The 17,024-nt window shown below is 37.9% G+C and overlaps 1 long non-coding RNA gene across 1 annotated transcript in view; it reads right to left on the reverse strand.

Annotated features, from left to right (window-relative positions):
* Positions 1-1,764: 1,764 nt before the first annotated feature.
* The window catches only part of LOC134292537 (uncharacterized), a 71,247-nt gene continuing 55,987 nt past the window's right edge, over positions 1,765-17,024 (reverse strand). The window contains exon 3 of the long non-coding RNA XR_009999782.1: positions 1,765-1,812. This is a non-coding gene — a long non-coding RNA (uncharacterized LOC134292537). The remainder of the gene's footprint in view (positions 1,813-17,024) is intronic.

Genomic DNA, 17,024 nt, shown 5'->3' on the forward strand with positions numbered 1-17,024 from the left:
TTATAATGAGGCTTTTGGCCTCACATTTCCACTTTTTGTCTTGGATCCCAACATTTATGCAGAAATATGAATTAGAACGAAATTATAAAAAGTCAAGACCTATTTAGGAAGCTCCATGCAAAGAAAGAAAAGCAGCACACTAGTTTGATTTAAAACTGGCATTACGAAGACAAAATGCAAATGAGTTGGCTATGGTTGAACTCGGCAAATGTGTTAAAAGGGTAACAAAGGGCTTTTTTTGCATGGGGAACACTATATACATCAAATCCATGGTTATGTAAGATATACAGTATATCCTGAAATTCGGATGTGGAGGATTGTCTGGAAGTGCCACCAAATATTCCAGAGCAGAGGACGGTCTGGTTGTTTTTTAAGGGGGAAAAAAAAGAACAAATGTCATAGCCATCAGCATCATTTACTGTCTAAAGGAGTCCTGAGCTTGGCCTCTGTATTCATGAAGACATAACTGAGCTACACTGTTACAGATTTGTTCCTGGACTTTCCAAAAGCTCCTATATTTTTGGCAGGCCAGAAGACATTAAAAAACAAAGCTTGAATGCTGATGAAATTCTTGAAAAGGGATCATCGCTACCTTCAATTGCTTTCTCAAATGCCAATTATCTTTCCATGGCATTATTGTTGTTGCAAGCCTTCAAATCATTTCAAACTTATGCTGACCATAACATGATGTTATCACAGGGTTTTCCTAGCAGAATTTGTTCAAAGAGGCTTTCCTCTTGCCTTTATCTAAGGCTGTGACTTGCCCAAAACCATCGATTGAGTTTCTGCGGCTGAGGAGGCACCAAACCTTGGTTTCCCAGGCTCCTTCTACACTGTCCTATATCCCAGGATCTGATCCCAGATTATCTGCTTTGAACTGGATTATATAAATCTCCACTGACAGATAATCTGGGATAAGAAGATAACCTGGGATCAGATCCTGGGATATAGGGCAGTGTAGAAGGGGCCCCAGTATCCTAGTCCAGCACTCAAACCATTATAGCACACTAGCTTGGCACTATGAATACATAACTTGAAGTACTTTACGAGGACCTAATTAAAATAAAGGCAATACATTGTAAATAGTAAATTCCCACTCTCATTAGAACACTCCTGTACATTTGTGTGTTACTGAAATGATGTCATCATGTTACTGATAAAGATTTTTAAAAAAATTGTTACTAGTGATATCAGGCAAGAGTTTAGATTTGAGAGCTTGCTTTCCTACTTGACTGAAGATGCATCAGCACCATAAAATTAATACAGTTTGACATAACTTTAACTACCATGGCTCAGTGCTATGGAATCACAGGAGTTGTCCTTTTACAATGCCTTTAGTCCTCTCTGTTAAAGTGTGCTGGTGCTTCACCAAACTCCAAATCCCAGAATTTCATAGCATTGAGCCATGACAGTTATAGTGGTGTCAAACTGCATTAATTCCATCAGTGCAGATACACCCTCAGATTGCAGAAAGTATCATTGCATTCAAGCACTCAGGACTGTAAGATCATACTTCTTCAATATCACAAAAGTTACAAATCAAGGAGTGCATCTAAAAAGAGTTTTCCAGATGCAGAATAATGGCTCTCAATTCAGGATAAATTTAAAAACAGTAACAATAACATCACTAGATTATCCAAGGGTAAATGGGCAAGGTTAATGCTTAGATCTTTGACAGTTTACCCTGGACCTTGGCAAGCAAAAACAGAAATTACTTTTATTTAATATTTTAAATCAAAAGTCAATAACTGTGTTTAATGTTTACCTGCTTCCACCACCACCACCTTCAGACACGGTGCTGGAATTCCATTACTTAACATATGCAAAAGAAAGGGAAAAAAAATCAAAGTTAAGTTTCAGTCTAGAAAGGAAAGAGATTTGTTATTAGCAGAGTTGTGGAGTGTTATGTTAAAAGGCATAGCCTTCCTAAAAGCACTTCCAAAATCTTTAGATTAAGTCATTAGGGAGAGTGCATTAATAGGAATTTTACAGTAGGATGTATGGCCTTGTGAGAAGGGAGGAAATAAGCTCTGCACCCCAGATATACTTTATAGTTGCAGTTAATGCCACTTTTAATATATGTATCTTAGAAAAAAAAAACTTGATAGTTTCAGTTCACTTAGATCTACAACCTTCTCATTAGTTATTGCATATGCATCAAACTTTTAGACCCCTGAACATAGAGTACATCACTACTGCTCTGGGAATAACCTCTCATAAACTATCCACTGAGTTTATTAAGATGCTTGTTCAGGACATGTGCAGAACCCGGAAATGCTACCTTTTTGGACTACAGCTCCTAGCACTCTGGTGGTGAATTTCAAGGAACTGCAGTTCAAAAATGCAACTCTCCCACACAATGTATGCATTTTCAAATTATTATGGTTTCTCCATTTAGGGAATAAATCCTTTCTCAGCATGACTGAACGGGGGAGTTTCACTCAATCATACAAGGCAATGGGCAGGCAAAAGTAGATCAGGATCTACTGGTAGATCTCTGCGTAATTTGCAGGGATTTACAGTGGGTCTGATATTCAATGGTTTAACAGCAGCAAGAATAAAAGGTTTCACAACCACATCTCCAAATTATTGTCTGACATCATGTAAAAGTGAAAAAGAATAAAGATTTCTATATGATAGAAAATATGTGTGAGTTCCAATTGTGCAATTGATTGTTATATATGAATTGTATTGTTCTTATATTTGAATTGTATGTTGGTAGCAAATTGCTGCCTGTTGTAAGGCTGCCCTGAGTTCTTTCCAGGGTGAGAAGGACAGGGTACAAGTATGGGAAATAAATAAATAAAAAATAAATAAACTATTTTGTACCTGGCCATACTTTGTGAACTTCACAATTCAGGTGCAAAATAAAACTTTCTATAAGTCAAAAGCCTTCCATCAATCTATGGTCTCCATTTGGACTCTATTGGGGAATGGGTGCTTATCTATCAAGTAAAGCTAGCCCAGAAGCAGGACTATTGCCTTTTTAATAAGAGAGGCACAGTGTAGCCCATCTAGGTCAAATGTATTTGGAAATGTACCCTTGTAAATACTCAGGGGAGCAACAAAGATGAACTCAGAACTTTCCAGAAATTGACTTTTAGCAATCATAACAAATGGGAATTATAATGAATAACCCAAAGGTTGTGCCAGGAAAAGAGAGGACCGGCTGGAGATGGGAATTGCTGTGGCAGCTAGCTAGGGATGTGACAGAGTCATACAGCAGCTTTCAGGGCAAGGAAACCGATTTGGGAATCAGAAAGCTGGTGAGATTGCATTCAACCTTCCCTTCCTTATGGCCTGTGTGAAACAAGGAAAGGATTATATTCTTAGCACAAGTATAAATGGAACAAGAAGGCAAAAATAAGGGATTTGCCTTGGCCAAGCTTTACAGTTGGATGTTACTGAATTTTTCAGAAAGGGCTTACAACTCACATACTAACTTCTGCATTTTGGAGAAATTGTGAAAAACAGAAGGTGAGGAAGAATAAAAGTAACACATTGAAATCTCTTTACTAGTCACAGTCCAATTTCCTGGACACTTTCCGAAATCAAATTTCCAGAAATGATGTTACAAATGAAATGTTGATGAGAGCTCGGCTTGATTTGGGAAAAGAACCAGTAATAATTGCACCTTGAGAATTAAAAGTGGTATCTAATAGAAAAAGATACCTTGGGGAACAATGCTGAAACAGGATAAAATGATGGATTAATAGGTTTTCTACATCTCTAATTTCTATGTTCCAGTACAGAGAGCCAGGAGAATAGGAGAGTGATACAGGGAGGGGGCTTAGCACCATATGTTCAGGAGCTGATAAGGGCACTTACATAAATAGGGAATTTGGACAGCCAAATAAAAACTGAATATAATGTAACAAAGCAAATCTCTGCTGTATGCCATGCTCCTGGAAAGAGTGGGCAGGTGACACCTGGTCTTGTTGAGCTCCTGCTAAGACACCGTAGTTAGAGAAGCAAATTACCCAAGGAAGAGCGGAATGAAAAGCTCTTTCTGAGGTCATTAGTGGAGCTGGTCTTGTCAATGCAGCACTTGATTGGAGAGAGACAGAAAATTACAGGGCTTTGATTGTAGAGGGGAAGCTTTTAACTGCTTCCTGCTGTTCTGTCGTTTGGTGCGAGCCCCAAGTGGCCAAATTAAATTTGTGTCATGTTTCCAATTCCCTGACCACAAATCACTCTCTTTCAAGCTAGCATTAAAAAAAACAAAGAAAAGAAAGTTTCCACATGGTAAGACCTAGAGTTGCTAAATATTCATTCCAAAAGCTCGGGAGGACTGTGCAAAGCACCATCAAATAATCAAAATGGGATTTATTTTAATTTTTTAACTCATCAGTGATCTACAGTATTTGATAACCACCTTTCTTTCCTTCAACCAAAATTCTTCAGCTTTAAAGTATGAGTGAGCTGCAATTTATGTCTGGTTGCTTCATTGTCAATTACTTTTTCAGGAAAAGGAGAGTCTCCATTGTGCATTGACCAATCTGTGAGGTCACATTGAACGGGCAATTTCACTATTCCAGCAAGAAGAAAGGAAACTGAAGGAAACAAACAGCCAACAAAACAAATCTCCTTTCCTAGTCATGTTCAAGTTGGATGCAACAACATTCTTTTCTCAAATCTGGGAGTAATTTTCCCCTTGCCTTCAGTCATTTCCTGCTGTCTTTACATTTTCCTCCAAAAAAGAAGCAAGTAAAGGAAGTAAAGTCACAGAACTCCATTTGTGGGAATCCTATTGCCAAGTTGATTATTTGCTCCTGTTTTTGCAGAGCAAGATTCTTTGTGCAAGCACTAGACTATGGTTGGGCAAAACGTCACTTCATGAATATTTTGGTAGCATCAAAATGGTATGAGACAAGCAAATTTCACCAAAAAAAAATCCAAAAATCAAGGCTCATGTGGTCACCTCTAGTGACATCAAACAGTCAGACAATGAACCAGATCTAGCTATCTCGAACTATCATGAAGCCAAAGGAGAATGAGATGAGAAAGCACTGCTAATCGGATTTGGCTAGTTAACGGAATAATTAAAATAAATCACTATTCTGGACAACATTTTCCACTATCAATCAACAGCTTGCTATTCTGCCTTTTACCCCCAAGTTGGCAAGCCCGTAGGTGTAAATTTACTAGTGCAGGTTTTTTAAATTGGGCATAGTCTGAAACCTTAAAGGAAGGATAACTAAAATATTAATGACATCTTTCTGTATTCAGATGTATTCTATTCCATCCCACTCCCACAACTATATAAATATGCTTTAAAATTTGAGGTTTTAATATCACTTCACTGCGTCTGAAGAAACGACACTTGTATACCCACAAAAGCTCATACTAAAATACTAGTTACTCTTAAAGGTGTTGCTATATTTCTCCCCGCCCCACCCTTTTAGATGCTTAAATATGAAAAGCAATATAATGATGAGAAGAACACAGAACATATTGGCTTTGGTGTTGGGTAATTTGGTTAGATCACAAATGTGTCAAAAGCTAGCTTTCAGAGAGGGAACTTTACAAGGAGATTCCATTTCCAGTGTACTCAAAACTCAGGACTGTCAGCATCAGTCGCTTTGTTAAATTGAGAAATTAGTACAGTTTGGTGCTTCTTCATATACATCTCAGTCTGACGAGTCACTTTGTTGCATTTATTTATTTTATAATAAATGTATATCTTATCTTGAAAAAATATTTTAATAAACATTTTAATTTTATATTAAAAGTAAATCTAGGGATCCAGTACTAACACTAGTTGAACAGTTCACATATCATTATATATATGGTTGCAATGGAGTTTTATCACAGGTGGAGTAGAAACTAAATGTCAACACATCACTTCATAATAAACTAAAACGCAACAGAGGTGATCATTTATATTTAGTTAAATCAGATCACTAAACTGGCAAAAATTGTTTTCATTCCTTCAGTAAATATTAGAAAGCACACAGAATTACTTTGCACCTTCACTGTTCTTCCTGACGATATTGTCATTGCCACAATACCCACAACAAAGCATGAAACACAACATGAACCGTATGATGTCATTTCCTTATAATTATACAAGTAACTTAGAAGTTGCAGTTGTACTACAAAAGGATCGACATTAACCATTCTAAAGTTACAGATGCAATGTCACAAAATCATATTTTCACTCCTGGAAAAAAGTAAAACGATGCATTAGTAGTTAATTGTGGAAAAGGTTTTCAAAGCCCTGGCTACTCCTGTACCCACCCTTCTTCCTATGTAATTTCTGTGCCTGTGGGGCAAACACATCCTGACAGCTGAAGCCCTTCAGGAGTGTCAAGCTAGTGCCTGCTGTGCCTCTGCTCTCCAGCCCTGGCACTCCTTGCAAGCAATTGCCCTGTTGCATCTGGTGTGTTGCCAACATTATTGTTGTGCCTGCCTCCACAATCTCTACTTCTTTTAGTGCCAGACCACCTTGGTATATTTGGCTGGAAGTCAAACATCTATAAAAGCTGGGTCCCTGCCTGCCAATTCTCTTCCTCTCTGGCGCATTGCTGCCCGACTGAATGAGAAAGAACACCAATGGCCACTTGGCCCACACATTACTAGTGCCTGCTTCAGTACAAGAGAATACACCAAATTTCTCCTACGTGTGTCCTCTCTCTGAAGGGAAAGAGGCTGTGCCAGACTGTCCTTCCAACTTCATAATGAATGAGGAAGAAGTTGTGACCATATGAGAGCTAACAAAGCTGCCTTGTAGTAAACCAGCCAGTTGGTTTATTTAATTTAGTATTATCCACACCGACAGGAAGTATCTCTCTGGATTTTCAAACAGGAGTCTTCTCCAGTCCTGCATGAAGTTTCCAGCAGAAACTGGACAGTTTTCTATCAATGAGTTGCAATACATCCTACTGATGTTTCTGGTATACGAGACTGCTTCATATCTTCTTTAGTCCACATACTGATAGCACCAGAATGAAGGAGTGAAGCTATCCTATGTAGCTTTATGCTGATACTGCCTGACCAAAGGAGAGAGGCTGATTCATTACGGCCTAATGGTGATGCCATGTGTCTGACAGATACAAACTAGCCATTGTGATATCACTCTGATGCAGTCTGCTGGAAGGAGAGAAGCTGGCCAATGTATTTCATGCTTTCTGCCCACCTAAGGGGGGTGGGGTGGGGGGAGATACTGGCTCCTAATCTCATATCATGCAAAACACTTTGATAAGGAGCTTTGGCTCCTGGATCAGATATGATTTTCCCTTACTGTTCCATCTTCTCAAATGCAAGCTTCAACTAAGGTGAGTAAGAAGGCTTTTTTCTTAGGACCATGAGCACTTTTTAGGACATTGTGCACATCTACACTGACCTCTTTGGGTTGTGTGACCTCAGATCAGCCTCACGGGAGCTAAATGCCACACAGGGCTGATTCAGTTTAACAAAGGGGATGGCCACATGGATTAAGCTAACTCAGGGGTAACCCTACATTCTGTGGAAAGGGTTGTTGATACTTTGTGTTTATCAAGGAAGCTGGGCTGATTCTTAACTGAAAATGCATTTGTAACCATCCTGTGGTCATTGGTCTCAGGCAACCCAGAAACATGGAATGGAATTCCTCCCATCCTCTCTTCCCATGTCACCACTAGGCCTGTGTGATCAATAAAAAACATTTCAATACTCATTACAAAATTAGGGGGTGGGGAAAAATTACTTCTAAAGTGTTTCCAAAATTGGACGGGGTCTGTTTTGTAACTATGACAAATTAACTACTTTTCATTACTTTTCATTAAGTAATTGTGGCAATGGGGAAACTTCAGGGGCTCCTATCTCCCTCATTGTTAGAGCTATTGGCATGAAACTTGCTACAATTAAAGAACACATTTACCACTGTTAACTTATCAGGTTTCAGAACATTGCACTGATCCATTGATTTTTGGGGAATTTACAAAAGTTTTACAAACAACATTTTTTTAAAAAAAAAAAATCTATAAGAGCTATCTCCTCGAATTTTCTTTGCAATAACACAAGATAACAAAGTGGCCCAATGAGTAGCACTCCAGCATCCTCCTCCGGCAGCAAGAGTGCTGGGGAGGAGCCCTGCAGCTGTGCTGTGGGTGGGATGGGGGCCTGAGCAGGTCCCACCTCCTTCGCCTTCTTGCAACATTTCTCTTTTTTTGAGGCTTACTACTGTTCTTAGTTCCTCCATTTGGGAGACTTTGGAGTGCTGTGCACCCTTCACTTGCTTGGACAGGGAGGAGGACATGCTGGTATGAGCTGATAGGTCAGCTGCGGCCGTGGCAGAGGGAAGGGGTAGCTGCCTTCTTTATCACTCTGTGCCGGTATGCTGCATAGCCACACCTATCACTATGTGTTATTTTCGGGGTATGGTTGATGTTGCACAAATGCTTAGAAATCCTGCTACGGCTTATTTTATGGGTGTGTCTTATTTTTGAGGAAATACGGTAGCACTCCTCCTAACCTCATTGGAGCTTTCTGAGGCTGAGCAGAATTCTGGGAAATGTAGTTTAGTACAGGGCCTTTTGGATTCTATGACATAGGGCTCCTCACCTTCCCAAACTACACTTCCCAGAATTCTCTGCTCTCTGAGTCTCCTTCCCAGCTCACTCAGCTCTTCCCGTCCTGTTGCTTTCCTCTCCTCATGGTGAGAGCCATCCTATTTCTTAATTTAAAAAAGGAATGGCAGCCTTTTTGGCTTTGCCTGGCTTGCACTGAAAATGATACTGACTTCCGAACATTACAGAAATCAAAATAAAAGGTATTGGGTGAGTTTTGATTCTTATTTATTTATTTATTTATTTACAGCATTTATATTCCGCCCTTCTCACCCCGAAGGAGACTCAGGGCGGATCACATTACACATATAGGCAAACATTCAATGCCTTTTAACATAGAACAAAGACAAACAAACATAGGCTCCGAGTGGGCCTCGAACTCATGACCTCCTGGTCAGAGTGATTCATTGCAGTGATTCATTGCAGCTGCTCTCCAGCCTGCACCAAAGCCTGAGCCCAATTCTTAAGTGTTTGTGTGGGCAACCCCCCCCCCATGTTTTAAATATCTGTTCATATATACAAAACTTATGAATTAGGTATGACTTATTAATTGAAAATGAAGATTTTTCACATCCCTAATCACCACTGTGTTCAGTCCTGTTGGGCTGTGGAGACTCCTTGCCCACCTCTAAGGTGACCACGAGAATACCTTTTGGTCCACCAAGTGGGCTTAATCTGACATCCAGGATACCAGAATAGCCCACTTTTGCAGTCACTGTAGAACCGTCTCTAAGTTGACTGTCCCTTGAAGCTTTTTGTGTTTTTTTGGGGGGTGGTTGCCTTTTTGCTATAGCCATTTCAGTAATGTTTGAGAGCCACTAAAGAGTGAGCTGCCATCCTGTGAACCAAATGCATCAAAATGTGTAGGCCAGTAAGACCACCATATTGCTGAGATCATTTACCCACAACTACAAAAATTATGTTCTTTGGAAACATTTTCTAGGACTTCCAGTGCAATTCTATGGGACGATTCTACTGGATGTCATTTATTTCAATAGAATTTACTATTATCTGTGGTTTCACATTTCCATGGTAGGTCCAGGAACATTTTCCCCATGGAAAGAGATAGTTTCACATGGAACAGAGATAGCTGAACCTCAGAGGAACTAGTAATTCTGTTGCTAATAAGTTGAAATTGTTACTTGATTTATATTGATCTTTGTTCATTGTCCTCATGTGGTCAAGAAGGGGAGTGCCGGCATCAAGATCCCTCAATATCATTTAATGGACAGCAGAAGTAACATTTGAGGCAACATGTAAGCCTGTGACTTTAATGTCATCACTTTTCTTCTCCAGTAGGATTCTGAACATCTTTGCCTGATGTAATAAGCCAGTGAAGCTTCAAAAACTTGCATGGTCTATTGTATGCTTTGGATTTTGCACGATTAAGTATCACTGTTTTGTGAGTTTGGGATTTTGTTCTATGTTGATGCATGGCCAACATAACTACTCTAAAATATTTTTTTAAACAACTCTGTAATCTTCTTTCTATATCTGCTATGACATAATTTTGTGAGGAAGTAAAACATAAAATGTAATAAATCTCCCACAGCCTCTAAGAATATACAATTAAAGATTGCTCATTTAAATAATATGTGTGTGTGTGAGAGAGAAAGCACATATAGACCTATAGTTCTTCTTTTCCCCCTCCTTTATTCCCTAGAGAGGAGCTGGGGAAGCAATATGTTTCTTTATAACTAAGACAGGAAAGAACCTTTGAAGTCATGGTGTCTTCTGCCTCACCAAGTATTTCATTTAATCTTTCGTGAAAGGGGGTGGGTGTCACATTGAAGCTTGCCTGAGTTGTTAACTACTTGTGAGACTTCTACATTATTTACAGCTTTTGCAAAATGATTTCCCCAGTCAGTCGACAAGCTACATACAAAGCACATTCTCAGATACTGGTTAGTTTTGAACATTGAAGGGGTTGCTAATGATAACGCTCATGGGATCTTGCAAAAAGGAAGAATTGTGACGTACACAAACCAAGTGACCCACTTTCTGGGTTTATCCCACATCCATGCTCTATGTTTATTGAACTGATTGGAAATCAATCAATGTGATTTTTTAAAACTACTTATAATATTAAAATACACATGTCTATATTGCTTTAGTATAAATGAAGAATATTGTATATCTTCCTAATTTAGATGCAATCCTGTTTCTCACTTTGAGATCTGTCTGTCTGTCTGTGGCACAACAAATACACAAGCCTAGTTCTCTGTTAATTTAACATCTCTTACTCTCGTATGTAAAATGTTAGTTAAATAATGGTAATAGAACTCTTCAGAATTCCTCTATCTCCAACCTGTTTCTTCTTCAAATGTGAAACAATTCACAGATTTACGTGATATGATGTCATACAGCGGAAAAATAATCTTTCCACCCCTATTTCTAGCCAACTTTATATAGTCCCTTTGAGGTCTAATTTATGTATTTAAATGATAACTTGCTTTATCGGGGTTTCATTTTGTGCTGGATTCTGTAATAATATTTCTTTTTCAGGCCTTTCCTAACAACATGGAGAGGTATGAAGAGGAAAGAAAGAACTGGAATAGGTACCCTCTCTCGCTACTCTCTCTACAGAGAACATTTAGGGATTCAGTATGTCCCAGTATGGTTCCTATGTACTATCTCTCTATAAAACTGAGAGACAATTTTTTTTAGTTTTCATATATTTCATAGTTGGAGAGGGAAGCTGAATATCATCATCATCATCATCATCATCATCATCATCATCATCATCTTTCAGCTGGAGTCTATCAAGTGAAAAGTCTTGATACTTCAATGATTCAGATTTTATCCAAAAACGAACTGAACAAACTTTGTTGTCATCCAGACTTAACACATCTATGCAAGAAGGGGATGAAACTAGCTTGCAGCCACTACTTATGGAGCCAATACTATTATTATTATTATTATTATTATTATTATTATTATTATTACTACTACTACTCCTCCTACTACTACTACCCACCTCTCCCTGTGGTTCAGGTGAGGTACAACATTATTAAAGCAAGTGATAAAACATTATTAAACACACACAACAAGATACACAGAATTAAAATACAAATTAAAATCCACTGATGAAATGCAGATTAAAATTCTCAACTTAAAATTGACTAGGTAGGATAGCATGGATATGATCTGAATTGAAATCTTTCTAATTCACAACTCAAATTTTCTTCATGATATTTCATATATTAGGAATATGATACCTTAATGATGACAAGGCAAGAAGAGTTGTTCTCAATTTTTTTTATTTTCTAATATTTGAGAAAATAGTTCCTTGTGATTGCTGTACTTCCATTCTACTCATTGTACCCTCACTTGGTAAGGTCCATTTTCGTTTTAAGCACTTCCACTACCAAAAAAGGGTATCTAATAGAAGAAATCCAAAGAAGAGCTCTTTAGAACTTTTGACATCTCATATGTAATCTGGAGCCATTAAAAAGTGAAACTGAACAGAAATATATAAAGTGAATTGAGGGAAAAGATGAGATAGGCTCACAGATAATGAGGTAACTATATGTGGAGTTTGCTTCCAAAAAGTACTAAATAAATCTGAAATTTTTTTACAGGAATTAAAAAAGCATGTATGTTTTGCTATAAAATGCTATTTCCAAGTCTTATACTTAAGAGATTTGATACATTTTGAGTTTTGATCTATACACAATATTCTACTCCTAGCCAACAACTCATGTATTGGAATTGAAAGTATAACATTTTTAACATTCAGACTATTATTTTTGAATTGTGTTCTTTAAGTTGCTTACATGATTCACTTTATTTTCCTAAAACTAAATTTACTTCATATAAAACTGAAAACCATCCAGTATTAAAATTGGGGTAGGTTTGAATAAATCACTTATTATTACATAATGTCTCATGGTTTCTTTAATATTAGTTTGTAATCCATTGCATCAATCCAAATGCTAAAGCGACATAAAGGAAATATCAAATGAATAGCTGTAAAATAACCAGCATGTAAAGCAATAGGACAAATGAAGCAAGAAAGCCATCTGATTGCTTCCCCCCCCCCCCCCCACACCCTCTAAAACTGTAATAAAATCAATTAAAGCAGTCCACATAACTCAGCAGGAAAAGTTTAAACATTTGACTTCTATTTCACTTTGCACAAGGGAAAATCAGAAGCGTAGGGAGAGACAGTAGTTACGAAGGTAACAAAAATGCTGCAGTATTTTGTATGCTGTTTAAAGCCTATGAAAAGTTTTGCTCAGAAAGGACACATCACCTGCCCGCCCCTGAGGATTTCCAAATTTACAATTGACCAGCTTTCTTGTCTTTGAAAAGCTGTTTGATGTACATGAACAGACTGTGCTAAATGCCTTGGAACTTCAGCAGCCTGATGTTTTCTGCAGCGTGGCCAAAACCTCTCACCAAGGTCAAAGCTTCTCACTCAATAATGCTGGTATTCATATTAAAACTTGTGTTATCCCTACTGACTAGATCTTTCATTTCCAAAATAATATAATCTGTTGACTATTATGCCGCACAAGATTTGACTGTACAGAACATAGGCTAGTTAGATAATTGCCTTCTAATGCCCTTTTCCCTTATAAATACAGTAAGGGTTACATTCCTGGCTGGACCACATCCCCCAGCAACTGCAGATATGCCTGAACTTCAATATATTACCTGAAGGAGCCATGGTGACACAATGGGTTAAACCCCCTGTGCCAGCTGAACTGCTGACCTGAAGACCTGAAGGTCGGCAGTTCGAATCCATGAGACAGGGTAAATTCCTGTCTGTCAACTCCAGCTTCCCATGCGGGGTCATGAGAGAAGCCTCCTACAAGATGGTAACACATCCGGGTGTTTCCTGGGCAATATCCTTGCAGACAGCCAATTCTCTCACACCAGAAGTGACTCCAATTCACCTCTGACACTATATATATATATATATATATATATATATATATATATTCTGACATCCAGTGTCAGCATACTATAGAGCTGCCCTAAAAGACCTAAACATTTATTTAGAGATATATTATCTAGGAAATTTCTAGGTGCTCTAGATTCTATGGTAATTTTAGAGCCATATTCCATAGACTCGCCTGGAGGACATAGCTAATTCCTAGAGACACCTTTGGCATGATTAAGTGAAATTGTGGATATGAGGGTTGTATTGTACAGGTAATTATTACACTTGACTCCTCAATCAAGAAACCATTGTGATCTTCCTCTGTAACTTTCTTTTCCATGGAACTCCCATTCAAAGAGAGGATAGATAGATATATTCAGGTCTCATTTTAGCAAACTTCACACACATAAATATTTAAATATCTGTTTCGCATAAATCACTTGTCTATGGGGGAAGTGATTAATAAGACAGTTGGGGCAGGTATCATGGATATCCATGGATAATTATGCTCTGGAGCTGACTCATTTCTCCCATATTTCTGATAAAACAGATCTGCCCTCTTTGCATAATCTTCTCCTTGTTGCCTTGTTTCACTGTTCTCCTGCCACTGAAACTTCCTATAAAGAGACGCTAGTATACGCTTCCAAAACCGTTGGTAAGGCAACACTCTTATTTTTAAATTGAGTAAGCTATTCCTCTGTAATTGCCAGATTATTGGAGGAGGCAAGTATATTCCAATAGTTTACAAACAAATGCTCCATGTCTTAGGGTGCATCTATACTGTGGAATGAGTGCAGTTTGGTGCCACTTTAATTACCATGGCTCAATTCTATGGATTCATGGGAGTGGTAATTTTACACGTCTCACGAAACTGGTTCCATAGCATTGAGCCACGTCAGTTAAAGTGGTGCCGAACTCAACTCCATTCATTCATTCTACAGTACAGATGCACCCTTACGAGGCTATAAAATGCTGACAAGCAAAAATAAAGAGAAAATCTTAACCCCCCTTTTTTAAAAAAAACATATTTTTAATACCCACTATTTAAGAAGAAATGGAAATAAAAAGAAAACAACAGTAACAAGTAGTTTATTCAGGTAGCTACTGTATTTCCTTATTTTATATTTTTTTTCGTGTCAGGAGCAACCGGAGTTGCTTCTGGAGTGACACGTAGCTTGCAGAAACAGTATCATCTGAAGATGATGGATTCTCTCTGATGCCTCCATCCTGTACACCTCATGTAAAAAAGAGAAGTTTGTAACAACTTCCATTGATGTTGGATCTACACTACCATATATTGTAGTTTAAAACTGTATGATCGGTATAGATCTAGATAATGCAGTCTAGTGCAGCTAAACTGCATTGTATGTGTCTACATGAACCATGTACTGCAGTTCCAAACTGCATTAAATGGCAGTATAGATCCAGCCTGAAACTGTCCTTCAACTGTCTCTCCTCCTTCCTTTCCTCATAAGCCAGCCAGATGATATTTTTATACTACTAATAAATCACCACTTTCAGGTCTATGGACCTTTCTCCCAAATAAAATGTCTTTGGTTAAGTAAAGGTTGCTGTTTATGCATATTTTGCATCCATGAGTCTCCTGGCTGGTATTCCTGCTGACTCCAATGCCTCCCAGCCATCCTCTAATTGCAAGTAAAAATGTCACTCTTTTGCCAAATCGCTAAACTAGAAAGAACTGAAGGAAGTGCGAAGGATTGATAGTAGTGACAAGGGGACGATTTCAGAGCCAGATCAAGATACCTGGTCACTTGGAGAATTTCACTTTTGCCTGTTTTCTGAGGGGATTGCCCACCAAAAATTAACAATTTCCCAAAACATTGTTTGGGGAAAAGAATGGTTGAAGGGGTTCTATTTTCCCCCCATAATCCAAGATCTTGATGCAGAAATTGGCTCAGAGGTCACTCCTTTCCTATTGTAAAACAGCCTTTGATTCGGTTTCTGTGACAAGATTTATTCAGAAGACTTCCTCTGAGACTGGAAGAGTGTGACTTGCCGAAGGTCACCCAGTAGGGTTCATGGTTAAGTGGGGACTCAAATATTATATCTAAAATGACTCAACAAAAACTGTCAAAATTATCCTTCCCAGCTTATGGAGAGCATTTGGGGACAACTTTGCATTTTTTGTGGATCTCCTGAAGGAGAGTCAATGAGGAAACCCAGAACCTAAAATTTGTCCACCTTTGCCACCAGAGATGAAATATACGAAGAGAGTGAGACAAATTTTTGCAGAGACTATTTTGCCACCATTTATGGCAACCCTTTTCTCTTTTCAATACTTTAGCCATTTAAAAAACACAAGAGCAAAGTTTAGCCATGGGCTACATGTTTGTTCAAGGCCTTCCAGCAACTGCAGTCTTACCTACAATTAGACTGCATTATATGGCAGTGCAGGTGGGACCCAACTCTTTATTCTTATTTTTTTGTAAAAAATATACTCCATGCTCCGTAATAGAATGTGTTGGTTTTTTAAAAAAAAAAATAACAAGGCATTTGTCACGTCCATCTTAATTTAAAGAATTTTTCTTGGTTTCTCAACTTTAATTTTGCTCATCCTGTACAGTTGCAGGCATCCTTTGTTATCTTAGTTCCTGTATATTCCATTTCAACTGGATATGACAATGATAATCAATAAAAAACAAGAACAACAGTATACCTTCCTCACTGTGGCGTATGTTGTGGAAAATTAACTTATAGATTGGACTATTGTTGTCATGGTGATCAGGGGCACCAAAGCTCTAGAGAGCAATTCAGGAAAAACACATTGGTCTGTCACACCAATAAAGCATCTGAGTTTAGACCCAATTTTATAGCAAAGATAAAGGAGTTAATAAGATGCAACCAAGAAAAAATAAATAAAAGAATGGTTGGGAACAAAAGAGATCATGAATAAAGGAACATTTAAGCCATAATTACTATATGCATGCAGCTAAGAATAGGTCCCATTAAACTCAGTGATATTTCAAAGTAAACAAGATTTCACTAATAGTCTTAGGAAGTAATTGGTTGTCACAGGGAATCTGGAAAACTTATTTCTAGCTTGAACAAGAGAAGTGTTTGGTTTTGATTGATTTCAGGACAACTGCAGTGGACTATGCTAAAACAGAATGTCTTGAATCCATTTTCTAAACCATAAATTCCAAAGTGTGTTTCTTAGGTTAAGTACCTACATCTGGAGTTGAGGCTTTGCTTCTACAGGAATGTTTATTTATGGAAAATTAGAATGCTCTCAACTCACTCAGTGAGAGTTTCTTTCTCTTGCTACTATCAACTGAGTGTTTTATGCATATACTTTCACTCATTACAGCCACCCACCTACCTATTTTCCATTATTTATTCAGAATTATTTATTAATAGTTTGCATCTTAGAGTTTCAAAGCCATAGACAAAAATAATAAAATATGCAATACTCGACAATACGTAAAACTGAAATATATATTTTCTTCATTATCCATATAATACAAGGTAAGATGAACTACATTGGCAACATTCATTAAAACAAGTAACTTTTCCACTTATAACTAAAAATTATAATGATCTGAATTTGAAATTACAGATATCTGGAT

Source organism: Anolis carolinensis, chromosome 1 (assembly GCF_035594765.1).
Source record: "Anolis carolinensis isolate JA03-04 chromosome 1, rAnoCar3.1.pri, whole genome shotgun sequence".
In the NCBI taxonomy this organism is placed as follows: domain Eukaryota; kingdom Metazoa; phylum Chordata; class Lepidosauria; order Squamata; family Dactyloidae; genus Anolis; species Anolis carolinensis.